The sequence below is a fragment of the Taudactylus pleione genome, unplaced genomic scaffold, assembly GCF_031769625.1.
Source record: "Taudactylus pleione unplaced genomic scaffold, aTauple2 ptg000550l, whole genome shotgun sequence".
Classification (NCBI taxonomy): domain Eukaryota; kingdom Metazoa; phylum Chordata; class Amphibia; order Anura; family Myobatrachidae; genus Taudactylus; species Taudactylus pleione.
Genome location: NW_028284952.1, coordinates 3,182,556 through 3,203,954, shown reverse-complemented (window position 1 = coordinate 3,203,954; position 21,399 = coordinate 3,182,556). Strand labels below are relative to the sequence as shown.

At 37.4% G+C, this 21,399-nt stretch overlaps 17 non-coding genes and 68 pseudogenes across 17 annotated transcripts; all 85 read right to left on the bottom strand.

Annotated features, from left to right (window-relative positions):
- Positions 1–62: 62 nt before the first annotated feature.
- LOC148495459 (5S ribosomal RNA) lies at positions 63–181 on the bottom strand (annotated as a pseudogene).
- A 116-nt stretch (positions 182–297) lies between these two features.
- LOC148495458 (5S ribosomal RNA) lies at positions 298–416 on the bottom strand (annotated as a pseudogene).
- A 115-nt stretch (positions 417–531) lies between these two features.
- Positions 532–650, bottom strand: LOC148495457 (5S ribosomal RNA; annotated as a pseudogene).
- Positions 651–1,001: 351 nt separating this feature from the next.
- LOC148495456 (5S ribosomal RNA) lies at positions 1,002–1,120 on the bottom strand (annotated as a pseudogene).
- A 111-nt stretch (positions 1,121–1,231) lies between these two features.
- Positions 1,232–1,350, bottom strand: LOC148495455 (5S ribosomal RNA; annotated as a pseudogene).
- Positions 1,351–1,466: 116 nt separating this feature from the next.
- Positions 1,467–1,585, bottom strand: LOC148495454 (5S ribosomal RNA; annotated as a pseudogene).
- A 116-nt stretch (positions 1,586–1,701) lies between these two features.
- Positions 1,702–1,820, bottom strand: LOC148495453 (5S ribosomal RNA; annotated as a pseudogene).
- A 116-nt stretch (positions 1,821–1,936) lies between these two features.
- LOC148495452 (5S ribosomal RNA) lies at positions 1,937–2,055 on the bottom strand (annotated as a pseudogene).
- A 115-nt stretch (positions 2,056–2,170) lies between these two features.
- Positions 2,171–2,289, bottom strand: LOC148495451 (5S ribosomal RNA; annotated as a pseudogene).
- Positions 2,290–2,405: 116 nt separating this feature from the next.
- LOC148495450 (5S ribosomal RNA) lies at positions 2,406–2,523 on the bottom strand (annotated as a pseudogene).
- Positions 2,524–2,639: 116 nt separating this feature from the next.
- Positions 2,640–2,758, bottom strand: LOC148495449 (5S ribosomal RNA; annotated as a pseudogene).
- A 116-nt stretch (positions 2,759–2,874) lies between these two features.
- LOC148495448 (5S ribosomal RNA) lies at positions 2,875–2,993 on the bottom strand. The gene has a single exon (XR_015870255.1). It is a non-coding gene; the product is annotated as a 5S ribosomal RNA (ribosomal RNA).
- Positions 2,994–3,108: 115 nt separating this feature from the next.
- On the bottom strand, positions 3,109–3,227 carry LOC148495447 (5S ribosomal RNA). Its single transcript, XR_015870254.1, has one exon. It is a non-coding gene; the product is annotated as a 5S ribosomal RNA (ribosomal RNA).
- Positions 3,228–3,578: 351 nt separating this feature from the next.
- LOC148495446 (5S ribosomal RNA) lies at positions 3,579–3,697 on the bottom strand (annotated as a pseudogene).
- A 116-nt stretch (positions 3,698–3,813) lies between these two features.
- Positions 3,814–3,932, bottom strand: LOC148495445 (5S ribosomal RNA; annotated as a pseudogene).
- Positions 3,933–4,048: 116 nt separating this feature from the next.
- On the bottom strand, positions 4,049–4,167 carry LOC148495444 (5S ribosomal RNA; annotated as a pseudogene).
- Positions 4,168–4,283: 116 nt separating this feature from the next.
- On the bottom strand, positions 4,284–4,402 carry LOC148495443 (5S ribosomal RNA; annotated as a pseudogene).
- Positions 4,403–4,518: 116 nt separating this feature from the next.
- Positions 4,519–4,637, bottom strand: LOC148495442 (5S ribosomal RNA; annotated as a pseudogene).
- Positions 4,638–4,753: 116 nt separating this feature from the next.
- LOC148495441 (5S ribosomal RNA) lies at positions 4,754–4,872 on the bottom strand (annotated as a pseudogene).
- Positions 4,873–4,988: 116 nt separating this feature from the next.
- On the bottom strand, positions 4,989–5,106 carry LOC148495440 (5S ribosomal RNA; annotated as a pseudogene).
- A 116-nt stretch (positions 5,107–5,222) lies between these two features.
- On the bottom strand, positions 5,223–5,341 carry LOC148495439 (5S ribosomal RNA; annotated as a pseudogene).
- A 116-nt stretch (positions 5,342–5,457) lies between these two features.
- On the bottom strand, positions 5,458–5,576 carry LOC148495438 (5S ribosomal RNA; annotated as a pseudogene).
- A 116-nt stretch (positions 5,577–5,692) lies between these two features.
- Positions 5,693–5,811, bottom strand: LOC148495437 (5S ribosomal RNA). Its single transcript, XR_015870511.1, has one exon. It is a non-coding gene; the product is annotated as a 5S ribosomal RNA (ribosomal RNA).
- Positions 5,812–5,927: 116 nt separating this feature from the next.
- LOC148495436 (5S ribosomal RNA) lies at positions 5,928–6,046 on the bottom strand. Its single transcript, XR_015870252.1, has one exon. It is a non-coding gene; the product is annotated as a 5S ribosomal RNA (ribosomal RNA).
- A 116-nt stretch (positions 6,047–6,162) lies between these two features.
- LOC148495435 (5S ribosomal RNA) lies at positions 6,163–6,281 on the bottom strand (annotated as a pseudogene).
- Positions 6,282–6,397: 116 nt separating this feature from the next.
- LOC148495434 (5S ribosomal RNA) lies at positions 6,398–6,516 on the bottom strand (annotated as a pseudogene).
- Positions 6,517–6,632: 116 nt separating this feature from the next.
- On the bottom strand, positions 6,633–6,751 carry LOC148495433 (5S ribosomal RNA). The gene has a single exon (XR_015870434.1). It is a non-coding gene; the product is annotated as a 5S ribosomal RNA (ribosomal RNA).
- A 116-nt stretch (positions 6,752–6,867) lies between these two features.
- LOC148495432 (5S ribosomal RNA) lies at positions 6,868–6,986 on the bottom strand (annotated as a pseudogene).
- Positions 6,987–7,102: 116 nt separating this feature from the next.
- LOC148495431 (5S ribosomal RNA) lies at positions 7,103–7,221 on the bottom strand (annotated as a pseudogene).
- A 116-nt stretch (positions 7,222–7,337) lies between these two features.
- LOC148495430 (5S ribosomal RNA) lies at positions 7,338–7,456 on the bottom strand (annotated as a pseudogene).
- A 116-nt stretch (positions 7,457–7,572) lies between these two features.
- Positions 7,573–7,691, bottom strand: LOC148495429 (5S ribosomal RNA). The gene has a single exon (XR_015870459.1). It is a non-coding gene; the product is annotated as a 5S ribosomal RNA (ribosomal RNA).
- Positions 7,692–7,807: 116 nt separating this feature from the next.
- LOC148495428 (5S ribosomal RNA) lies at positions 7,808–7,926 on the bottom strand (annotated as a pseudogene).
- A 116-nt stretch (positions 7,927–8,042) lies between these two features.
- LOC148495427 (5S ribosomal RNA) lies at positions 8,043–8,160 on the bottom strand (annotated as a pseudogene).
- A 116-nt stretch (positions 8,161–8,276) lies between these two features.
- Positions 8,277–8,395, bottom strand: LOC148495426 (5S ribosomal RNA; annotated as a pseudogene).
- A 116-nt stretch (positions 8,396–8,511) lies between these two features.
- On the bottom strand, positions 8,512–8,630 carry LOC148495425 (5S ribosomal RNA; annotated as a pseudogene).
- Positions 8,631–8,746: 116 nt separating this feature from the next.
- Positions 8,747–8,865, bottom strand: LOC148495424 (5S ribosomal RNA). The gene has a single exon (XR_015871418.1). It is a non-coding gene; the product is annotated as a 5S ribosomal RNA (ribosomal RNA).
- Positions 8,866–8,981: 116 nt separating this feature from the next.
- LOC148495423 (5S ribosomal RNA) lies at positions 8,982–9,100 on the bottom strand (annotated as a pseudogene).
- Positions 9,101–9,452: 352 nt separating this feature from the next.
- LOC148495422 (5S ribosomal RNA) lies at positions 9,453–9,571 on the bottom strand (annotated as a pseudogene).
- A 116-nt stretch (positions 9,572–9,687) lies between these two features.
- LOC148495421 (5S ribosomal RNA) lies at positions 9,688–9,806 on the bottom strand (annotated as a pseudogene).
- A 116-nt stretch (positions 9,807–9,922) lies between these two features.
- Positions 9,923–10,040, bottom strand: LOC148495420 (5S ribosomal RNA; annotated as a pseudogene).
- Positions 10,041–10,156: 116 nt separating this feature from the next.
- LOC148495419 (5S ribosomal RNA) lies at positions 10,157–10,275 on the bottom strand (annotated as a pseudogene).
- Positions 10,276–10,391: 116 nt separating this feature from the next.
- On the bottom strand, positions 10,392–10,510 carry LOC148495418 (5S ribosomal RNA). The gene has a single exon (XR_015870994.1). It is a non-coding gene; the product is annotated as a 5S ribosomal RNA (ribosomal RNA).
- Positions 10,511–10,626: 116 nt separating this feature from the next.
- Positions 10,627–10,745, bottom strand: LOC148495417 (5S ribosomal RNA; annotated as a pseudogene).
- Positions 10,746–10,861: 116 nt separating this feature from the next.
- On the bottom strand, positions 10,862–10,980 carry LOC148495416 (5S ribosomal RNA; annotated as a pseudogene).
- Positions 10,981–11,096: 116 nt separating this feature from the next.
- LOC148495415 (5S ribosomal RNA) lies at positions 11,097–11,215 on the bottom strand. The gene has a single exon (XR_015871417.1). It is a non-coding gene; the product is annotated as a 5S ribosomal RNA (ribosomal RNA).
- A 116-nt stretch (positions 11,216–11,331) lies between these two features.
- Positions 11,332–11,450, bottom strand: LOC148495414 (5S ribosomal RNA; annotated as a pseudogene).
- A 351-nt stretch (positions 11,451–11,801) lies between these two features.
- Positions 11,802–11,920, bottom strand: LOC148495413 (5S ribosomal RNA; annotated as a pseudogene).
- A 116-nt stretch (positions 11,921–12,036) lies between these two features.
- LOC148495412 (5S ribosomal RNA) lies at positions 12,037–12,155 on the bottom strand (annotated as a pseudogene).
- Positions 12,156–12,271: 116 nt separating this feature from the next.
- On the bottom strand, positions 12,272–12,389 carry LOC148495411 (5S ribosomal RNA; annotated as a pseudogene).
- A 116-nt stretch (positions 12,390–12,505) lies between these two features.
- LOC148495410 (5S ribosomal RNA) lies at positions 12,506–12,624 on the bottom strand (annotated as a pseudogene).
- A 116-nt stretch (positions 12,625–12,740) lies between these two features.
- LOC148495409 (5S ribosomal RNA) lies at positions 12,741–12,859 on the bottom strand. Its single transcript, XR_015871416.1, has one exon. It is a non-coding gene; the product is annotated as a 5S ribosomal RNA (ribosomal RNA).
- Positions 12,860–12,977: 118 nt separating this feature from the next.
- On the bottom strand, positions 12,978–13,096 carry LOC148495408 (5S ribosomal RNA). Its single transcript, XR_015870251.1, has one exon. It is a non-coding gene; the product is annotated as a 5S ribosomal RNA (ribosomal RNA).
- A 351-nt stretch (positions 13,097–13,447) lies between these two features.
- Positions 13,448–13,566, bottom strand: LOC148495407 (5S ribosomal RNA; annotated as a pseudogene).
- Positions 13,567–13,682: 116 nt separating this feature from the next.
- LOC148495406 (5S ribosomal RNA) lies at positions 13,683–13,801 on the bottom strand (annotated as a pseudogene).
- Positions 13,802–13,917: 116 nt separating this feature from the next.
- Positions 13,918–14,036, bottom strand: LOC148495405 (5S ribosomal RNA; annotated as a pseudogene).
- Positions 14,037–14,152: 116 nt separating this feature from the next.
- LOC148495404 (5S ribosomal RNA) lies at positions 14,153–14,271 on the bottom strand (annotated as a pseudogene).
- Positions 14,272–14,387: 116 nt separating this feature from the next.
- LOC148495403 (5S ribosomal RNA) lies at positions 14,388–14,506 on the bottom strand (annotated as a pseudogene).
- Positions 14,507–14,622: 116 nt separating this feature from the next.
- Positions 14,623–14,741, bottom strand: LOC148495402 (5S ribosomal RNA; annotated as a pseudogene).
- Positions 14,742–14,857: 116 nt separating this feature from the next.
- Positions 14,858–14,976, bottom strand: LOC148495401 (5S ribosomal RNA; annotated as a pseudogene).
- A 116-nt stretch (positions 14,977–15,092) lies between these two features.
- LOC148495400 (5S ribosomal RNA) lies at positions 15,093–15,210 on the bottom strand (annotated as a pseudogene).
- Positions 15,211–15,326: 116 nt separating this feature from the next.
- LOC148495399 (5S ribosomal RNA) lies at positions 15,327–15,445 on the bottom strand (annotated as a pseudogene).
- A 116-nt stretch (positions 15,446–15,561) lies between these two features.
- LOC148495398 (5S ribosomal RNA) lies at positions 15,562–15,680 on the bottom strand (annotated as a pseudogene).
- A 116-nt stretch (positions 15,681–15,796) lies between these two features.
- LOC148495397 (5S ribosomal RNA) lies at positions 15,797–15,915 on the bottom strand. Its single transcript, XR_015870510.1, has one exon. It is a non-coding gene; the product is annotated as a 5S ribosomal RNA (ribosomal RNA).
- Positions 15,916–16,031: 116 nt separating this feature from the next.
- Positions 16,032–16,150, bottom strand: LOC148495396 (5S ribosomal RNA; annotated as a pseudogene).
- A 116-nt stretch (positions 16,151–16,266) lies between these two features.
- Positions 16,267–16,385, bottom strand: LOC148495395 (5S ribosomal RNA; annotated as a pseudogene).
- Positions 16,386–16,501: 116 nt separating this feature from the next.
- On the bottom strand, positions 16,502–16,620 carry LOC148495394 (5S ribosomal RNA; annotated as a pseudogene).
- A 116-nt stretch (positions 16,621–16,736) lies between these two features.
- On the bottom strand, positions 16,737–16,855 carry LOC148495393 (5S ribosomal RNA). Its single transcript, XR_015870433.1, has one exon. It is a non-coding gene; the product is annotated as a 5S ribosomal RNA (ribosomal RNA).
- A 116-nt stretch (positions 16,856–16,971) lies between these two features.
- LOC148495392 (5S ribosomal RNA) lies at positions 16,972–17,090 on the bottom strand (annotated as a pseudogene).
- A 116-nt stretch (positions 17,091–17,206) lies between these two features.
- On the bottom strand, positions 17,207–17,325 carry LOC148495391 (5S ribosomal RNA; annotated as a pseudogene).
- A 116-nt stretch (positions 17,326–17,441) lies between these two features.
- Positions 17,442–17,560, bottom strand: LOC148495390 (5S ribosomal RNA; annotated as a pseudogene).
- Positions 17,561–17,676: 116 nt separating this feature from the next.
- Positions 17,677–17,795, bottom strand: LOC148495389 (5S ribosomal RNA; annotated as a pseudogene).
- Positions 17,796–17,911: 116 nt separating this feature from the next.
- On the bottom strand, positions 17,912–18,030 carry LOC148495388 (5S ribosomal RNA; annotated as a pseudogene).
- A 116-nt stretch (positions 18,031–18,146) lies between these two features.
- LOC148495387 (5S ribosomal RNA) lies at positions 18,147–18,265 on the bottom strand (annotated as a pseudogene).
- A 116-nt stretch (positions 18,266–18,381) lies between these two features.
- On the bottom strand, positions 18,382–18,500 carry LOC148495386 (5S ribosomal RNA). The gene has a single exon (XR_015871415.1). It is a non-coding gene; the product is annotated as a 5S ribosomal RNA (ribosomal RNA).
- A 116-nt stretch (positions 18,501–18,616) lies between these two features.
- Positions 18,617–18,735, bottom strand: LOC148495385 (5S ribosomal RNA). Its single transcript, XR_015870250.1, has one exon. It is a non-coding gene; the product is annotated as a 5S ribosomal RNA (ribosomal RNA).
- Positions 18,736–19,086: 351 nt separating this feature from the next.
- Positions 19,087–19,205, bottom strand: LOC148495384 (5S ribosomal RNA; annotated as a pseudogene).
- Positions 19,206–19,321: 116 nt separating this feature from the next.
- Positions 19,322–19,440, bottom strand: LOC148495383 (5S ribosomal RNA; annotated as a pseudogene).
- Positions 19,441–19,556: 116 nt separating this feature from the next.
- On the bottom strand, positions 19,557–19,675 carry LOC148495382 (5S ribosomal RNA; annotated as a pseudogene).
- Positions 19,676–19,791: 116 nt separating this feature from the next.
- LOC148495381 (5S ribosomal RNA) lies at positions 19,792–19,910 on the bottom strand (annotated as a pseudogene).
- A 116-nt stretch (positions 19,911–20,026) lies between these two features.
- LOC148495380 (5S ribosomal RNA) lies at positions 20,027–20,145 on the bottom strand (annotated as a pseudogene).
- Positions 20,146–20,261: 116 nt separating this feature from the next.
- On the bottom strand, positions 20,262–20,379 carry LOC148495379 (5S ribosomal RNA; annotated as a pseudogene).
- Positions 20,380–20,495: 116 nt separating this feature from the next.
- Positions 20,496–20,614, bottom strand: LOC148495378 (5S ribosomal RNA; annotated as a pseudogene).
- A 116-nt stretch (positions 20,615–20,730) lies between these two features.
- Positions 20,731–20,849, bottom strand: LOC148495377 (5S ribosomal RNA; annotated as a pseudogene).
- Positions 20,850–20,965: 116 nt separating this feature from the next.
- LOC148495376 (5S ribosomal RNA) lies at positions 20,966–21,084 on the bottom strand. The gene has a single exon (XR_015870509.1). It is a non-coding gene; the product is annotated as a 5S ribosomal RNA (ribosomal RNA).
- Positions 21,085–21,200: 116 nt separating this feature from the next.
- LOC148495375 (5S ribosomal RNA) lies at positions 21,201–21,319 on the bottom strand. The gene has a single exon (XR_015871413.1). It is a non-coding gene; the product is annotated as a 5S ribosomal RNA (ribosomal RNA).
- Between the last annotated feature and the right edge of the window lie 80 nt (positions 21,320–21,399).

The window sequence follows — 21,399 nt, the reverse complement described above, 5'->3', positions numbered from 1 at the left end:
TGATAAGTTGAAAAAATTAAATGTAAAATGTAATAGAAAAGAATGTTTTGGCTGTCTAAAATTACATACAGCACCTGGTATTCCCAGGTGGTCTCCCATCCAAGTACAAACCAGGCCCAACACTGCATCGCTTCCAAGATCAGACGAGATTGGGCATGTCTAGTGTGGTTTGGCTGTAGGTGCTCAAAAGCATTAAATTTAGACCTCTATTACTTCTTAACTCAAGTAAATTCATTGATAAGTTGAAAAAATTAAATGTAAAATGTAATAGAAAAGAATGTTATGGCTGCATAAAATTACCTACAGCACCTGGTATTCCCAGGTGGTCTCCCATCCAAGTACTAACCAGGCCCAACACTGCATAGTTTCCAAGATCAGACAAGATTGGGCATTTCCAGTGTGGTTTGGCTGTAGGTGCTTAAAAATATTAACTTTAGACCTCTTTTACTTCTTAACTCAAGTAAATTCAATGATAAGTTGAAAAATGAAATGTAAAATGTAATAGAAAAGAATGTTTTGGCAGTATAAAATTACCTACAGCTCCAGGTATTCCCAGGTGGTCTCCCATCCAAGTACTAACCAGGCCCAACACTGCATAGCTTCCAAGATCAGACGAGATTGGGCATGTCCAGTGTGGTTTGGCTGTAGGTGCTCAAAAACATTAACTTTAGACCTCTTTTACTTCTTAACTCAAGTAAATTCAATGATAAGTTGAAAAAATTTAATGTAAAATGTAATAGAAAAGAATATTTTGGCTGTATAAAATTTCCTACAGCAACTGGTATTCCCAGGTGGTCTCCCATCCAAGTACAAACCAGGCCCAACACAGCAAGGCTTACAAGATCAGACGAGATTGGGCATGTCCAGTGTGGTTTGGCTGTAGGTGCTCAAAAGCATTAAATTTAGACCTCTATTACTTCTTAACTCAAGTAAATTCATTGATAAGTTGAAAAAATTAAATGTAAAATGTAATAGAAAAGAATGTTATGGCAGTATAAAATTACCTACAGCACCTGTTATTCCCATGGGGTCTCCCATCCAAGTACTAACCAGGCCCAACACTGCATAGCTTCCAAGATCAGACGAGATTGGGCATGTCCTGTGTGGTTTGACTGTAGGTGCTCATAAACATTAACTTTAGACCTCTTTTACTTCTTAACTCAAGTAAATTCATTGATAAGTTGAAGTAATGTAAAATGTAATAGAAAAGAATGTTATGGCTATATAAAATTACCTACAGCACCTGGTATTCCCAGGTGGTTTCCCGTCCAAGTACTAACCAGGCCCAACACTGCTTAGCTTCCAAGATCAAACGAGATTTTGCATGTCCATTGTGGTTTGGCTGTAGGTGCTCAAAAGCTTTAACTTTAGACCTCTATTACTTCTTAACTCAAGTAAATTCATTGATAAGTTGAAAAAATTAAATGTAAAATGTAATAGAAAAGACTGTTATGGCAGTAAAAAATTACCTACAGCACCTGGGATTCCTAGGTGGTCTCCCATCCATGTACTAACCAGGCCCAACACTGCATAGCTTCCAAGATCAGACGAGATTGGGCATGTCCAGTGTGGTTTGGCTGTAGGTGCTCAAAAACATTAACTTTAGACCTCTTTTACTGCTTAACTCAAGTAAATTCATTGATAAGATGAAAAAATTAAATGTAAAATGTAATAGAAAAGAATGTTATATCTGTATAAAATTACCTACAGCTCCTGGTATTCCCAGGTGGTCTCCCATCCAAGAACTAACCAGGCCCAACACTGCATAGCTTCCAAGATCAGACGAGATTGGGCATGTCCAGTGTGGTTTGGCATTAGGTGCTCAAAAACATTAACTTTATACCTCTTTTACTTCTTAACTCAAGTAAATTCATTGATAAGTTGAAAAAATTAAATGTAAAATGTAATAGAAAAGAATGTTTTGGCTGTCTCAAATTACATACAGCACCCGGTATTCCCAGATGGTCTCCCATCCAAGTACAAACCAGGCCCAGCACTGCATAGCTTCCAAGATCAGATGAGATTGGGCATGTCTAGTGTGGTTTGGCTGTAGGTGCTCAAAAGCATTAAATTTAGACCTCTATTACTTCTTAACTCAAGGAAATTCATTGATAAGTTGAAAAATTAAATGTAAAATGTAATAGAAAAGAATGCTAAGGCTGTATTAAATTACCTACAGCACCTGATATTGCCAGGTGGTCTCCCATCCAAGTACTAACCAGGCCCAACACTGCATAGCTTCCAAGATCAGACGAGATTGGGCATGTCCAGTGTGGTTTGGCTGTAGGTGCTCAAAAACATTAACTTTAGACCTCTTTTACTTCTTAACTCAAGTAAATTCATTGATAAGTTGAAAAAATTAAATGTAAAATGTAATAGAAAAGAATGTTTTGGCTGTCTAAAATTACATACAGCACCTGGTATTTCCAGGTGGTCTCCCATCCAAGTACAAACCAGCCCAACACTGCATAGCTTCCAAAATCAGACGAGATTGGGCATGTCCAGTGTGGTTTGGCTGTAGGTGCTCAAAAGCATTAACTTTAGACCTCTTTTACTTCTTAACTCAAGTAAATTCATTGATAAGTTGAAAAAATTAAATGTAAAATGTAATAGAAAAGAATGTTATGGCAGTATAAAATTACCTACAGCACCTGGGATTCCTAGGTGGTCTCCCATCCAAGTACTAACCAGGCCCAACACTGCATAGCTTCCAAGATCAGACAAGATTGGGCATGTCCAGTGTGGTTTGGCTGAAGGAGCTTAAAAACATTAACTTTAGACCTCTTTTACTTCTTTACTCAAGTAAATTCATTGATAAGTTGAAAAAATTAAATGTAAAATGTAATAGAAAAGAATGTTTTGGCTGCATAAAATTACCTACAGCACCTGGTATTCCCAGGTGGTCTCCCATCCAAGTACTAACCAGGCCCAACACTGCATAGCTTCCAAGATCAGACGAGATTGGGCATGTCCAGTGTGGTTTGGCTGTAGGTGCTCAAAAACATTAACTTTAGACCTCTATTACTTCTTAACTCAAGTAAATTCATTGATAAGTTGAAAAATTAATTGTAAAATGTAATAGAAAAGAATGTTATGGCTGTATAAAATTACCTACAGCACCTGGTATTCCCAGGTGGTCTCCCATCCAAGTACTAACCAGGCCCAACACTGCATAGCTTCCAAGATCAGACGAGATTGGGCATGTCCAGTGTGGTTTGGCTGTAGGTGCTCAAAAACATTAACTTTAGACCTCTTTTACTTCTTAACTCAAGTAAATTCATTGATAAGTTGAAAAAATTAAATGTAAAATGTAATAGAAAAGAATGTTTTGGCTGTCCAAAATTACATACAGCACCTGGTATTCCTAGGTCATCTCCCATCCAAGTACTAACCAGGCCCAACACTGCATAGCTTACAAGATCAGACGAGATTGGGCATGTCCATTGTGGTTTGGCTGAAGGAGCTCAAAAACTTTAACTTTAGACCTCTTTTACTTCTTTACTCAAGTAAATTCATTGATAAGTTGAAAAAATTAAATGTAAAATGTAATAGAAAAGAATGTTTTGGCTGTCTAAAATTACATACAGCACCTGGCATTCCCAGGTGGTCTCCCATCCAAGTACAAACCAAGCCCAACACTGCATCGCTTCCAAGATCAGACGAGATTGGGCATGTCTAGTGTGGTTTGGCTGTAGGTGCTCAAAAGCATTAAATTTAGACCTCTATTACTTCTTAACTCAAGTAAATTCATTGATAAGTTGAAAAAATTAAATGTAAAATGTAATAGAAAAGAATGTTATGGCAGTATAAAATTACCTACAGCACCTGGTATTCCCAGGGGGTCTCCCATACAAGTATTAACCAGGCCCAACACTGCATAGCTTCCAAGATCAGACGAGATTGGGCATGTCCTGTGTGGTTTGACTGTAGGTGCTCAAAAACATTAACTTTAGACCTCTTTTACTTCTTAACTCAAGTAAATTCATTGATAAGTTGAAAAAATGTAATGTAAAATGTAATAGAAAAGAATGTTATGGCTATATAAAATTATCTACAGCACCTGGTATTCCCAGGTGGTCTCCCATCCAAGTACTAACCAGGCCCAACACTGCATAGCTTCCAAGATCAGACGAGATTGGGCATGTTCAGTGTGGTTTGGCTCTAGGTGCTCAAAAATATTAACCTTAGACCTCTTTTTCTTCTTAACTCAAGTAAATTCATTGATAAGTTGAAAAAATGTAATGTAAAATGTAATAGAAAAGAATGTTATGGCTATATAAAATTACCTACAGCACCTGGTATTCCCAGGTGGTTTCCCGTCCAAGTACTAACCAGGCCCAACACTGCATAGCTTCCAAGATCAAACGAGATTGGGCATGTCCAGTGTGGTTTGGCTGTAGGTGCTCAAAAGCATTAACTTTAGACCTCTATTACTTCTTAACTCAAGTAAATTCATTGATAAGTTGAAAAAATTAAATGTAAAATGTAATAGAAAAGACTGTTATGGCAGTAAAAAATTACCTACAGCACCTTGGATTCCTAGGTGGTCTCCCATCCAAGTACTAACCAGGCCCAACACTGCATAGCTTCCAAGATCAGACGAGATTGGGCATGTCCAGTGTGGTTTGGCTGTAGGTGCTCAAAAACATTAACTTTAGACCTCTTTTACTGCTTAACTCAAGTAAATTCATTGATAAGATGAAAAAATTAAATGTAAAATGTAATAGAAAAGAATGTTATGGCTGTATAAAATTACCTACAGCACCTGGTATTCCCAGGTGGTCTCCCATCCAAGAACTAACCAGGCCCAACACTGCATAGCTTACAAGATCAGACGAGATTGGGCATGTCCAGTGTGGTTTGGCATTAGGTGCTCAAAAACATTAACTTTATACCTCTTTTACTTCTTAACTCAAGTAAATTCATTGATAAGTTGAAAAAATTAAATGTAAAATGTAATAGAAAAGAATGTTTTGGCTGTCTCAAATTACATACAGCACCTGGTATTCCAGATGGTCTCCCATCCAAGTACAAACCAGGCCCAGCACTGCATAGCTTCCAATATCAGATGAGATTGGGCATGTCTAGTGTGGTTTGGCTGTAGGTGCTCAAAAGCATTAAATTTAGACCTCTATTACTTCTTAACTCAAGGAAATTCATTGATAAGTTGAAAAAATTAAATGTAAAATGTAATAGAAAAGAATGTTTTGGCTGTCTTAAATTACCTACAGCACCTGGTTTTCCCAGGTGGTCCCCCAACCAAGTACAAACCAGGCCCAACACTGCATAGCTTCCAAGATCAGACAAGATTGGGCATGTCCAGTGTGGTTTGGCTGTACGTGCTCAAAAGCATTAACTTTAGACCTCTTTTACTTCTTAACTCAAGTAAATTCATTGATAAGTTGAAAAAATGTAATGTAAAATGTAATAGAAAAGAATGTTATGGCTATATAAAATTACCTACAGCACCTGGTATTCCCAGGTGGTTTCCCGTCCAAGTACTAACCAGGCCCAACACTGCATAGCTTCCAAGATCAAACGAGATTGGGCATGTCCAGTGTGGTTTGGCTGAAGGAGCTCAAAAACATTAACTTTAAACCTCTTTTACTTCTTTACTCAAGAAAATTCATTGATAAGTTGAAAAAATTAAATGTAAAATGTAATAGAAAAGAATGTTATGGCTATATAAAATTACCTACAGCACCTGGTATTCCCAGGTGGTTTCCCATCCAAGTACTAACCAGGCCCAACACTGCATAGTTTCCAAGATCAGACGAGATTGGGCATGTCCAGTGTGGTTTGGCTGTAGGTGCTCAAAAACATTAACTTTAGACCTCTATTACTTCTTAACTCAAGTAAATTCATTGATAAGTTGAAAAAATTAAATGTAAAATGTAATAGAAAAGAATGTTTTGGCTGTATAAAATTACCTACAGCACCTGGTATTCCCAGGTGGTCTCCCATCCAAGTACTAACCAGGCCCAACACTGCATAGCTTCCAAGATCAGACGAGATTGGGCATGTCCAGTGTGGTTTGGCTGTAGGTGCTCGAAAACATTAACTTTAGACCTCTTTTACTTCTTAACTCAAGTAAATTCATTGATAAGTTGAAAAAATTAAATGTAAAATGTAATAGAAAAGAATGTTTTGGCTGTCTAAAATTACATACAGCACCTGGTATTCCCAAGTGGTCCCCCAACCAAGTACAAACCAGGCCCAACACTGCATAGCTTCCAAGATCAGACAAGATTGGGCATATCCAAAGTGGTTTGGCTGTACGGGCTCAAAAGCATTAACTTTAGACCTCTATTACTTCTTAACTCAAGTAAATTCATTGATAAGTTGAAAAAATTAAATGTAAAATGTAATAGAAAAGACTGTTATGGCAGTATAAAATTACCTACAGCACCTGGGATTCCTAGGTGTTCTCCCATCCAAGTACTAACCAGGCCCAACACTGCATAGCTTCCAAGATCAGACGAGATTGGGAATGTCCAGTGTGGTTTGGCTGAAGGAGCTCAAAAACATTAACTTTAGACCTCTTTTACTTCTTTACTCAAGAAAATTCATTGATAAGTTGAAAAAATTAAATGTAAAATGTAATAGAAAAGAATGTTATGGCTGCATAAAATTACCTACAGCACCTGGTATTCCCAGGTGGTTTCCCATCCAAGTACTAACCAGGCCCAACACTGCATAGCTTCCAAGATCAGACGAGATTGGGCATTTCCAGTGTGGTTTGGCTGTAGGTGCTCAAAAACATTAACTTTAGACCTCTTTTACTTCTTAACTCAAGTAAATTCATTGATAAGTTGAAAAAATGTAATGTAAAATGTAATAGAAAAGAATGTTATGGCTATATAAAATTACCTACAGCACCTGGTATTCCCAGGTGGTTTCCCGTCCAAGTACTAACCAGGCCCAACACTGCATAGCTTCCAAGATCAAACGAGATTGGGCATGTCCAGTGTGGTTTGGCTGTAGGTGCTCAAAAGTATTAACTTTAGAACTCTATTACTTCTTAACTCAAGTAAATTCATTGATAAGTTGAAAAAATTAAATGTAAAATGTAATAGAATAGACTGTTATGGCAGTAAAAAATTACCTACAGCACCTGGGATTCCTAGGTGGTCTCCCATCCAAGTACTAACCAGGCCCAACACTGCATAGCTTCCAAGATCAGACAAGATTGGGCATGTCCAGTGTGGTTTTGCTGTAGGTGCTCAAAAACATTAACTTTAGACCTCTTTTACTGCTTAACTCAAGTAAATTCATTGATAAGATGAAAAAATTAAATGTAAAATGTAATAGAAAAGAATGTTATGGCTGTATAAAATTACCTACAGCACCTGGTATTCCCAGGTGGTCTCCCATCCAAGAACTAACCAGGCCCAACACTGCATAGCTTCCAAGATCAGACGAGATTGGGCATGTCCAGTGTGGTTTGGCATTAGGTGCTCAAAAGCATTAAATTTAGACCTCTATTACTTCTTAACTCAAGTAAATTCATTGATAAGTTGAAAAAATTAAATGTAAAATGTAATAGAAAAGAATGTTATGGCAGTATAAAATTACCTACAGCACCTGGTATTCCCAGGTGGTCTCCCATCCAAGTACTAACCAGGCCCAACACTGCATAGCTTCCAAGATCAGACGAGATTGGGAATGTCCAGTGTGGTTTGGCTGTAGGTGCTCAAAAACATTAACTTTAGACCTCTTTTACTTCTTAACTCAAGTAAATTCATTGATAAGTTGAAAAAATTAAATGTAAAATGTAATAGAAAAGAATGTTTTGGCTGTCTAAAATTACATACAGCACCTGGGATTCCTAGGTGTTCTCCCATCCAAGTACTAACCAGGCCCAACACTGCATAGCTTCCAAGATCAGACGAGATTGGGCATGTCCAGTGTGGTTTGGCTGTAGGTGCTCAAAAATATTAACTTTAGACCTCTTTTACTTCTTAACTCAAGTAAATTCATTGATAAGTTGAAAAAATTAAATGTAAAATGTAATAGAAAAGAATGTTTTGGCTGTCTAAAATTACATACACACCTGGTATTCCCAGGTGGTCCCCCAACCAAGTACAAACCAGGCCCAACACTGCATAGTTTCCAAGATCAGACAAGATTGGGCATATCCAGTGTGGTTTGGCTGTACTTGCTCAAAAGCATTAACTTTAGACCTCTATTACTTCTTAACTCAAGTAAATTCATTGATAAGTTGAAAAAATTAAATGTAAAATGTAATAGAAAAGACTGTTATGGCAGTATAAAATTACCTACAGCACCTGGGATTCCTAGGTGTTCTCCCATCCAAGTACTAACCAGGCCCAACACTGCATAGCTTCCAAGATCAGACGAGATTGGGAATGTCCAGTGTGGTTTGGCTGAAGGAGCTCAAAAACATTAAATTTAGACCTCTTTTACTTCTTTACTCAAGTAAATTCATTGATAAGTTGAAAAAATTAAATGTAAAATGTAATAGAAAAGAATGTTATGGCAGTATAAAATTACCTACAGCACCTGGGATTCCTAGGTGGTCTCCCATCCAAGTACTAACCAGGCCCAACACTGCATAGCTTCCAAGATCAGACAAGATTGGGCATGTCCAGTGTGGTTTGGCTGAAGGAGCTTAAAAACATTAACTTTAGACCTCTTTTACTTCTTTACTCAAGTAAATTCATTGATAAGTTGAAAAAATTAAATGTAAAATGTAATAGAAAAGAATGTTTTGGCTGCATAAAATTACCTACAGCACCTGGTATTCCCAGGTGGTCTCCCATCCAAGTACTAACCAGGCCCAACACTGCATAGCTTCCAAGATCAGATGAGATTGGGCATGTCCAGTGTGGTTTGGCTGTAGGTGCTCAAAAACATTAACTTTAGACCTCTATTACTTCTTAACTCAAGTAAATTCATTGATAAGTTGAAAAAATTAAATGTAAAATGTAATAGAAAAGAATGTTATGGCTGTATAAAATTACCTACAGCACCTGGTATTCCCAGGTGGTCTCCCATCCAAGTACTAACAAGGCCCAACACTGCATAGCTTCCAAGATCAGACGAGATTGGGCATGTCCAGTGTGGTTTGGCTGTAGGTGCTCAAAAACATTAACTTTAGACCTCTTTTACTTCTTAACTCAAGTAAATTCATTGATAAGTTGAAAAAAATTAAATGTAAAATGTAATAGAAAAGAATGTTTTGGCTGTCCAAAATTACATACAGCACCTGGTATTCCTAGGTCGTCTCCCATCCAAGTACTAACCAGGCCCAACACTGCATAGCTTACAAGATCAGACGAGATTGGGCATGTCCATTGTGGTTTGGCTGAAGGAGCTCAAAAACATTAACTTTAGACCTCTTTTACTTCTTTACTCAAGTAAATTCATTGATAAGTTGAAAAAATTAAATGTAAAATGTAATAGAAAAGAATGTTTTGGCTGTCTAAAATTACATACAGCACCTGGCATTCCCAGGTGGTCTCCCATCCAAGTACAAACCAGGCCCAACACTGCATCGCTTCCAAGATCAGACGAGATTGGGCATGTCTAGTGTGGTTTGGCTGTAGGTGCTCAAAAGCATTAAATTTAGACCTCTATTACTTCTTAACTCAAGTAAATTCATTGATAAGTTGAAAAAATTAAATGTAAAATGTAATAGAAAAGAATGTTATGGCAGTATAAAATTACCTACAGCACCTGGTATTCCCAGGGGGTCTCCCATCCAAGTATTAACCAGGCCCAACACTGCATAGCTTCCAAGATCTGACGAGATTGGGCATGTCCTGTGTGGTTTGACTGTAGGTGCTCAAAAACATTAACTTTAGACCTCTTTTACTTCTTAACTCAAGTAAATTCATTGATAAGTTGAAAAAATTAAATGTAAAATGTAATAGAAAAGAATGTTTTGGCTGTCTAAAATTACATACAGCACCTGGTATTCCCAGGTGGTCTCCCATCCAAGTACAAACCAGCCCAACACTGCTTAGCTTCCAAAATCAGACGAGATTGGGCATGTCCAGTGTGGTTTGGCTGTAGGTGCTCAAAAGCTTTAACTTTAGACCTCTTTTACTTCTTAACTCAAGTAAATTCATTGATAAGTTGAAAAAATTAAATGTAAAATGTAATAGAAAAGACTGTTATGGCAGTATAAAATTACCTACAGCACCTGGGATTCCTAGGTGTTCTCCCATCCAAGTACTAACCAGGCCCAACACTGCATAGCTTCCAAGATCAGACGAGATTGGGAATGTCCAGTGTGGTTTGGCTGAAGGAGCTCAAAAACATTAAATTTAGACCTCTTTTACTTCTTTACTCAAGAAAATTCATTGATAAGTTGAAAAAATTAAATGTAAAATGTAATAGAAAAGAATGTTATGGCTGCATAAAATTACCTACAGCACCTGGTATTCCCAGGTGGTTTCCCATCCAAGTACTAACCAGGCCCAACACTGCATAGCTTCCAAGATCAGACGAGATTGGGCATGTCCAGTGTGGTTTGGCTGTAGGTGCTCAAAAACATTAACTTTAGACCTCTATTACTTCTTAACTCAAGTAAATTCATTGATAAGTTGAAAAAATTAAATGTAAAATGTAATAGAAAAGACTGTTATGGCAGTATAAAATTACCTACAGCACCTGGGATTCCTAGGTGTTCTCCCATCCAAGTACTAACCATGCCCAACACTGCATAGCTTCCAAGATCAGACGAGATTGGGAATGTCCAGTGTGGTTTGGCTGAAGGAACTCAAAAACATTAACTTTAGACCTCTTTTACTTCTTAACTCAAGTAAATTCATTGATAAGTTGAAAAAATTAAATGTAAAATGTAATAGAAAAGAATGTTATGGCAGTATAAAATTACCTACAGCACCTGGGATTCCTAGGTGGTCTCCCATCCAAGTACTAACCAGGCCCAACACTGCATAGCTTCCAAGATCAGACAAGATTGGGCATGTCCAGTGTGGTTTGGCTGAAGGAGCTTAAAAACATTAACTTTAGACCTCTTTTACTTCTTTACTCAAGTAAATTCATTGATAAGTTGAAAAAATTAAATGTAAAATGTAATAGAAAAGAATGTTTTGGCTGCATAAAATTACCTACAGCACCTGGTATTCCCAGGTGGTCTCCCATCCAAGTACTAACCAGGCCCAACACTGCATAGCTTCCAAGATCAGATGAGATTGGGCATGTCCAGTGTGGTTTGGCTGTAGGTGCTCAAAAACATTAACTTTAGACCTCTATTACTTCTTAACTCAAGTAAATTCATTGATAAGTTGAAAAAATTAAATGTAAAATGTAATAGAAAAGAATGTTATGGCTGTATAAAATTACCTACAGCACCTGGTATTCCCAGGTGGTCTCCCATCCAAGTACTAACAAGGCCCAACACTGCATAGCTTCCAAGATCAGACGAGTTTGGGCATGTCCAGTGTGGTTTGGCTGTAGGTGCTCAAAAACATTAACTTTAGACCTCTTTTACTTCTTAACTCAAGTAAATTCATTGATAAGTTGAAAAAATTAAATGTAAAATGTAATAGAAAAGAATGTTTTGGCTGTCCAAAATTACATACAGCACCTGGTATTCCTAGGTCGTCTCCCATCCAAGTACTAACCAGGCCCAACACTGCATAGCTTACAAGATCAGACGAGATTGGGCATGTCCATTGTGGTTTGGCTGAAGGAGCTCAAAAACATTAACTTTAGACCTCTTTTACTTCTTTACTCAAGTAAATTCATTGATAAGTTGAAAAAATTAAATGTAAAATGTAATAGAAAAGAATGTTTTGGCTGTCTAAAATTACATACAGCACCTGGCATTCCCAGGTGGTCTCCCATCCAAGTACAAACCAGGCCCAACACTGCATCGCTTCCAAGATCAGACGAGATTGGGCATGTCTAGTGTGGTTTGGCTGTAGGTGCTCAAAAGCATTAAATTTAGACCTCTATTACTTCTTAACTCAAGTAAATTCATTGATAAGTTGAAAAAATTAAATGTAAAATGTAATAGAAAAGAATGTTATGGCAGTATAAAATTACCTACAGCACCTGGTATTCCCAGGGGGTCTCCCATCCAAGTATTAACCAGGCCCAACACTGCATAGCTTCCAAGACCACACGAGATTGGGCATGTCCTGTGTGGTTTGACTGTAGGTGCTCAAAAACATTAACTTTAGACCTCTTTTACTTCATAACTCAAGTAAATTCATTGATAAGTTGAAAAAATTAAATGTAAAATGTAATAGAAAAGAATGTTTTGGCTGTCTAAAATTACATACAGCACCTGGTATTCCCAGGTGGTCTCCCATCCAAGTACAAACCAGCCCAACACTGCTTAGCTTCCAAAATCAGACGAGATTGGGCATGTCCAGTGTGGTTTGGCTGTAGGTGCTCAAAAGCATTAACTTTAGACCTCTTTTACTTCTTAACTCAAGTAAATTCATTGATAAGTTGAAAACATTAAATGTAAAATGTAATAGAAAAGAATGTTATGGCAGTATAAAATTACCTACAGCACCTGGGATTCCTAGGTGGTCTCCCATCCAAGTACTAACCAGGCCCAACACTGCATAGTTTCCAAGATCAGACAAGATTGGGCATGTCCAGTGTGGTTTGGCTGAAGGAGCTTAAAAACATTAACTTTAGACCTCTATTACTTCTTTACTCAAGTAAATTCATTGATAAGTTGAAAAAATTAAATGTAAAATGTAATAGAAAAGAATGTTTTGGCTGCATAAAATTACCTACAGCACCTGGTATTCCCAGGTGGTCTCCCATCCAAGTACTAACCAGGCCCAACACTGCATAGCTTCCAAGATCAGATGAGATTGGGCATGTCCAGTGTGGTTTGGCTGTAGGTGCTCAAAAACATTAACTTTAGACCTCTATTACTTCTTAACTCAAGTAAATTCATTGATAAGTTGAAATAATTAAATGTAAAATGTAATAGAAAAAAAAATGTTATGGCTGTATAAAATTACCTACAGCACCTGGTATTCCCAGGTGGTCTCCCATCCAAGTACTAACCAGGCCCAACACTGCATAGCTTCCAAGATCAGACGAGATTGGGCATGTCCAGTGTGGTTTGGCTGTAGGTGCTCAAAAACATTAACTTTAGACCTCTTTTACTTCTTAACTCAAGTAAATTCATTGATAAGTTGAAAAAATTAAATGTAAAATGTAATAGAAAAGAATGTTTTGGCTGTCCAAAATTACATACAGCACCTGGTATTCCTAGGTCGTCTCCCATCCAAGTACTAACCAGGCCCAACACTGCATAGCTTACAAGATCAGACGAGATTGGGCATGTCCATTGTGGTTTGGCTGAAGGAGCTCAAAAACTTTAACTTTAGACCTCTTTTACTTCTTTACTCAAGTAAATTCATTGATAAGTTGAAAAAATTAAATGTAAAATGTAATAGAAAAGAATGTTTTGGCTGTCTAAAATTACATACAGCACCTGGCATTCCCAGGTGGTCTCCCATCCAAGTACAAACCAAGCCCAACACTGCATCGCTTCCAAGATCAGACGAGATTGGGCATGTCTAGTGTGGTTTGGCTGTAGGTGCTCAAAAGCATTAAATTTAGACCTCTATTACTTCTTAACTCAAGTAAATTCATTGATAAGTTGAAAAAATTAAATGTAAAATGTAATAGAAAAGAATGTTATGGCAGTATAAAATTACCTACAGCACCTGGTATTCCCAGGGGGTCTCCCATCCAAGTATTAACCAGGCCCAACACTGCATAGCTTCCAAGATCAGACGAGATTGGGCATGTCCTGTGTGGTTTGACTGTAGGTGCTCAAAAACATTAACTTTAGACCTCTTTTACTTCTTAACTCAAGTAAATTCATTGATAAGTTGAAAAAATGTAATGTAAAATGTAATAGAAAAGAATGTTATGGCTATATAAAATTATCTACAGCACCTGGTATTCCCAGGTGGTCTCCCATCCAAGTACTAACCAGGCCCAACACTGCATAGCTTCCAAGATCAGACGAGATTGGGCATGTTCAGTGTGGTTTGGCTCTAGGTGCTCAAAGATATTAACCTTAGACCTCTTTTTCTTCTTAACTCAAGTAAATTCATTGATAAGTTGAAAAAATTCAATGTAAAATGTAATAGAAAAGAATGTTATGGCAGTATAAAATTACCTACAGCACCTGACATTCCCAGGTGGTCTCCCATCCAAGTACTAACCAGGCCCAACACTGCATAGCTTTCAAGATCAGACGAGATTGGGCATGTCCAGTGTGGTTTGACTGTAGGTGCTCAAAAACATTAACTTTAGACCTCTTTTACTTCTTAACTCAAGTAAATTCATTGATAAGTTGAAAAAATGTAATGTAAAATGTAATAGAAAAGAATGTTATGGCTATATAAAATTACCTACAGCACCTGGTATTCCCAGGTGGTTTCCCGTCCAAGTACTAACCAGGCCCAACACTGCATAGCTTCCAAGATAAAACGAGATTGGGCATGTCCAGTGTGGTTTGGCTGTAGGTGCTCAAAAGCATTAACTTTAGACCTCTATTACTTCTTAACTCAAGTAAATTCATTGATAAGTTGAAAAAATTAAATGTAAAATGTAATAGAAAAGACTGTTATGGCAGTAAAAAATTACCTACAGCACCTTGGATTCCTAGGTGGTCTCCCATCCAAGTACTAACCAGGCCCAACACTGCATAGCTTCCAAGATCAGATGAGATTGGGCATGTCCAGTGTGGTTTGGCTGTAGGTGCTCAAAAACATTAACTTTAGACCTCTTTTACTGCTTAACTCAAGTAAATTCATTGATAAGATGAAAAAATTAAATGTAAAATGTAATAGAAAAGAATGTTATGGCTGTATAAAATTACCTACAGCACCTGGTATTCCCAGGTGGTCTCCCATCCAAGAACTAACCAGGCCCAACACTGCATAGCTTCCAAGATCAGACGAGATTGGGCATGTCCAGTGTGGTTTGGCATTAGGTGCTCAAAAACATTAACTTTATACCTCTTTTACTTCTTAACTCAAGTAAATTCATTGAAAAGTTGAAAAAATTAAATGTAAAATGTAATAGAAAAGAATGTTTTGGCTGTCTCAAATTACATACAGCACCTGGTATTCCAGATGGTCTCCCATCCAAGTACAAACCATGCCCAGCACTGCATAGCTTCCAAGATCAGATGAGATTGGGCATGTCTAGTGTGGTTTGGCTGTAGGTGCTCAAAAACATTAAATTTAGACCTCTTTTACTTCTTAACTCAAGGAAATTCATTGATAAGTTGAAAAAATTAAATGTAAAATGTAATAGAAAAGAATGTTTTGGCTGTCTTAAATTACCTACAGCACCTGGTTTTCCCAGGTGGTCCCCCAACCAAGTACAAACCAGGCCCAACACTGCATAGCTTCCAAGATCAGACAAGATTGGGCATGTCCAGTGTGGTTTGGCTGTACGTGCTCAAAAGCATTAACTTTAGACCTCTTTTACTTCTTAACTCAAGTAAATTCATTGATAAGTTGAAAAAATGTAATGTAAAATGTAATAGAAAAGAATGTTATGGCTATATAAAATTACCTACAGCACCTGGTATTCCCAAGTGGTTTCCAGTCCAAGTACTAACCAGGCCCAACACTGCATAGCTTCCAAGATCAAACGAGATTGGGCATGTCCAGTGTGGTTTGGCTGAAGGAGCTCAAAAACATTAACTTTAAACCTCTTTTACTTCTTTACTCAAGAAAATTCATTGATAAGTTGAAAAAATTAAATGTAAAATGTAATAGAAAAGAATGTTATGGCTGCATAAAATTACCTACAGCACCTGGTATTCCCAGGTGGTTTCCCATCCAAGTACTAACCAGGCCCAACACTGCATAGTTTCCAAGATCAGACGAGATTGGGCATGTCCAGTGTGGTTTGGCTGTAGGTGCTCAAAAACATTAACTTTAGACCTCTATTACTTCTTAACTCAAGTAAATTCATTGATAAGTTGAAAAAATTAAATGTAAAATGTAATAGAAAAGAATGTTTTGGCTGTATAAAATTACCTACAGCACCTGGTATTCCCAGGTGGTCTCCCATCCAAGTACGAACCAGGCCCAACACTGCATAGCTTCCAAGATCAGACGAGATTGGGCATGTCCAGTGTGGTTTGGCTGTAGGTGCTCAAAAACATTAACTTTAGACCTCTTTTACTTCTTAACTCAAGTAAATTCATTGATAAGTTGAAAAAATTAAATGTAAAATGTAATAGAAAAGAATGTTTTGGCTGTCTAAAATTACATACAGCACCTGGTATTCCCAAGTGGTCCCCCAACCAAGTACAAACCAGGCCCAACACTGCATAGCTTCCAAGATCAGACAAGATTGGGCATATCCAAAGTGGTTTGGCTGTACGTGCTCAAAAGCATTAACTTTAGACCTCTATTACTTCTTAACTCAAGTAAATTCATTGATAAGTTGAAAAAATTAAATGTAAAATGTAATAGAAAAGACAGTTATGGCAGTATAAAATTACCTACAGCACCTGGGATTCCTAGGTGTTCTCCCATCCAAGTACTAACCAGGCCCAACACTGCATAGCTTCCAAGATCAGACGAGATTGGGAATGTCCAGTGTGGTTTGGCTGAAGGAGCTCAAAAACATTAACTTTAGACCTCTTTTACTTCTTTACTCAAGAAAATTCATTGATAAGTTGAAAAAATTAAATGTAAAATGTAATAGAAAAGAATGTTATGGCTGCATAAAATTACCTACAGCACCTGGTATTCCCAGGTGGTTTCCCATCCAAGTACTAACCAGGCCCAACACTGCATAGCTTCCAAGATCAGACGAGATTGGGCATTTCCAGTGTGGTTTGGCTGTAGGTGCTCAAAAACATTAACTTTAGACCTCTTTTACTTCTTAACTCAAGTAAATTCATTGATAAGTTGAAAAAATGTAATGTAAAATGTAATAGAAAAGAATGTTATGGCTATATAAAATTACCTACAGCACCTGGTATTCCCAGGTGGTTTCCCGTCCAAGTACTAACCAGGCCCAACACTGCATAGCTTCCAAGATCAAACGAGATTGGGCATGTCCAGTGTGGTTTGGCTGTAGGTGCTCAAAAGTATTAACTTTAGACCTCTATTACTTCTTAACTCAAGTAAATTCATTGATAAGTTGAAAAAATTAAATGTAAAATGTAATAGAATAGACTGTTATGGCAGTAAAAAATTACCTACAGCACCTGGGATTCCTAGGTGGTCTCCCATCCAAGTACTAACCAGGCCCAACACTGCATAGCTTCCAAGATCAGACGAGACTGGGCATGTCCAGTGTGGTTTTGCTGTAGGTGCTCAAAAACATTAACTTTAGACGTCTTTTACTGCTTAACTCAAGTAAATTCATTGATAAGATGAAAAAATTAAATGTAAAATGTAATAGAAAAGAATGTTATGGCTGTATAAAATTACCTACAGCACCTGGTATTCCCAGGTGGTCTCCCATCCAAGAACTAACCAGGCCCAACACTGCATAGCTTCCAAGATCAGACGAGATTGGGCATGTCCAGTGTGGTTTGGCATTAGGTGCTCAAAAGCATTAAATTTAGACCTCTATTACTTCTTAACTCAAGTAAATTCATTGATAAGTTGAAAAAATTAAATGTAAAATGTAATAGAAAAGAATGTTTTGGCTGTCTCAAATTACATACAGCACCTGGTATTCCCAGATGGTCTCCCATCCAAGAACAAACCAGGCCCAGCACTGCATAGCTTCCAAGATCAGATGAGATTGGGTATGTCTAGTGTGGTTTGGCTGTAGGTGCTCAAAAACATTAACTTTAGACCTCTATTACTTCTTAACTCAAGTAAATTCATTGATAAGTTGAAAAAATTAAATGTAAAATGTAATAGAAAAGACTGTTATGGCAGTATAAAATTACCTACAGCACCTGGGATTCCTAGGTGTTCTCCCATCCAAGTACTAACCATGCCCAACACTGCATAGCTTCCAAGATCAGACGAGATTGGGAATGTCCAGTGTGGTTTGGCTGAAGGAACTCAAAAACATTAACTTTAGACCTCTTTTACTTCTTAACTCAAGTAAATTCATTGATAAGTTGAAAAAATTAAATGTAAAATGTAATAGAAAAGAATGTTATGGCAGTATAAAATTACCTACAGCACCTGGGATTCCTAGGTGGTCTCCCATCCAAGTACTAACCAGGCCCAACACTGCATAGCTTCCAAGATCAGACGAGATTGGGCATGTCCAGTGTGGTTTGGCTGAAGGAGCTTAAAAACATTAACTTTAGACCTCTATTACTTCTTTACTCAAGTAAATTCATTGATAAGTTGAAAAAATTAAATGTAAAATGTAATAGAAAAGAATGTTTTGGCTGCATAAAATTACCTACAGCACCTGGTATTCCCAGGTGGTCTCCCATCCAAGTACTAACCAGGCCCAACACTGCATAGCTTCCAAGATCAGATGAGATTGGGCATGTCCAGTGTGGTTTGGCTGTAGGTGCTCAAAAACATTAACTTTAGACCTCTATTACTTCTTAACTCAAGTAAATTCATTGATAAGTTGAAAAAATTAAATGTAAAATGTAATAGAAAAGAATGTTATGGCTGTATAAAATTACCTACAGCACCTGGTATTCCCAGGTGGTCTCCCATCCAAGTACTAACCAGGCCCAACACTGCATAGCTTCCAAGATCAGACGAGATTGGGCATGTCCAGTGTGGTTTGGCTGTAGGTGCTCAAAAACATTAACTTTAGACCTCTTTTACTTCTTAACTCAAGTAAATTCATTGATAAGTTGAAAAAATTAAATGTAAAATGTAATAGAAAAGAATGTTTTGGCTGTCCAAAATTACATACAGCACCTGGTATTCCTAGGTCGTCTCCCATCCAAGTACTAACCAGGCCCAACACTGCATAGCTTACAAGATCAGACGAGATTGGGCATGTCCATTGTGGTTTGGCTGAAGGAGCTCAAAAACATTAACTTTAGACCTCTTTTACTTCTTTACTCAAGTAAATTCATTGATAAGTTGAAAAAATTGAATGTAAAATGTAATAGAAAAGAATGTTTTGGCTGTCTAAAATTACATACAGCACCTGGCATTCCCAGGTGGTCTCCCATCCAAGTACAAACCAGGCCCAACACTGCATCGCTTCCAAGATCAGACGAGATTGGGCATGTCTAGTGTGGTTTGGCTGTAGGTGCTCAAAAGCATTAAATTTAGACCTCTATTACTTCTTAACTCAAGTAAATTCATTGATAAGTTGAAAAAATTAAATGTAAAATGTAATAGAAAAGAATGTTATGTCAGTATAAAATTACCTACAGCACCTGGTATTCCCAGGGGGTCTCCCATCCAAGTATTAACCAGGCCCAACACTGCATAGCTTCCAAGATCAGACGAGATTGGGCATGTCCTGTGTGGTTTGACTGTAGGTGCTCAAAAATATTAACCTTAGACCTCTTTTTCTTCTTAACTCAAGTAAATTCATTGATAAGTTGAAAAAATTAAATGTAAAATGTAATAGAAAAGAATGTTATGGCAGTATAAAATTACCTACAGCACCTGGCATTCCCAGGTGGTCTCCCATCCAAGTACTAACCAGGCCCAACACTGCATAGCTTTCAAGATCAGACGAGATTGGGCATGTCCAGTGTGATTTGACTGTAGGTGCTCAAAAACATTAACTTTAGACCTCTTTTACTTCTTAACTCAAGTAAATTCATTGATAAGTTGAAAAAATGTAATGTAAAATGTAATAGAAAAGAATGTTATGGCTATATAAAATTACCTACAGCACCTGCTATTCCCAGGTGGTTTCCCGTCCAAGTACTAACCAGGCCCAACACTGCATAGCTTCCAAGATCAAACGAGATTGGGCATGTCCAGTGTGGTTTGGCTGTAGGTGCTCAAAAGCATTAACTTTAGACCTCTATTACTTCTTAACTCAAGTAAATTCATTGATAAGTTGAAAAAATTAAATGTAAAATGTAATAGAAAAGACTGTTATGGCAGTAAAAAATTACCTACAGCACCTTGGATTCCTAGGTGGTCTCCCATCCAAGTACTAACCAGGCCCAACACTGCATAGCTTCCAAGATCAGACGAGATTGGGCATGTCCAGTGTGGTTTGGCATTAGGTGCTCAAAAACATTAACTTTATACCTCTTTTACTTCTTAACTCAAGTAAATTCATTGATAAGTTGAAAAAATTAAATGTAAAATGTAATAGAAAAGAATGTTTTGGCTGTCTCAAATTACATACAGCACCTGGTATTCCAGATGGTCTCCCATCCAAGTACAAACCAGGCCCAGCACTGCATAGCTTCCAAGATCAGATGAGATTGGGCATGTCTAGTGTGGTTTGGCTGTAGGTGCTCAAAAGCATTAAATTTAGACCTCTTTTACTTCTTAACTCAAGGAAATTCATTGATAAGTTGAAAAAATTAAATGTAAAATGTAATAGAAAAGAATGTTTTGGCTGTCTTAAATTACCTACAGCACCTGGTTTTCCCAGGTGGTCCCCCAACCAAGTACAAACCAGGCCCAACACTGCATAGCTTCCAAGATCAGACAAGATTGGGCATGTCCAGTGTGGTTTGGCTGTACGTGCTCAAAAGCATTAACTTTAGACCTCTTTTACTTCTTAACTCAAGTAAATTCATTGATAAGTTGAAAAAATGTAATGTAAAATGTAATAGAAAAGAATGTTATGGCTATATAAAATTACCTACAGCACCTGGTATTCCCAGGTGGTTTCCCGTCCAAGTACTAACCAGGCCCAACACTGCATAGCTTCCAAGATCAAACGAGATTGGGCATGTCCAGTGTGGTTTGGCTGAAGGAGCTCAAAAACATTAACTTTAAACCTCTTTTACTTCTTTACTCAAGAAAATTCATTGATAAGTTGAAAAAATTAAATGTAAAATGTAATAGAAAAGAATGTTATGGCTGCATAAAATTACCTACAGCACCTGGTATTCCCAGGTGGTTTCCCATCCAAGTACTAACCAGGCCCAACACTGCATAGTTTCCAAGATCAGACGAGATTGGGCATGTCCAGTGTGGTTTGGCTGTAGGTGCTCAAAAACAATAACTTTAGACCTCTATTACTTCTTAACTCAAGTAAATTCATTGATAAGTTGAAAAAATTAAATGTAAAATGTAATAGAAAAGAATGTTTTGGCTGTATAAAATTACCTACAGCACCTGGTATTCCCAGGTGGTCTCCCATCCAAGTACTAACCAGGCCCAACACTGCATAGCTTCCAAGATCAGATGAGATTGGGCATGTCCAGTGTGGTTTGGCTGTAGGTGCTCGAAAACATTAACTTTAGACCTCTTTTACTTCTTAACTCAAGTAAATTCATTGATAAGATGAAAAAATTAAATGTAA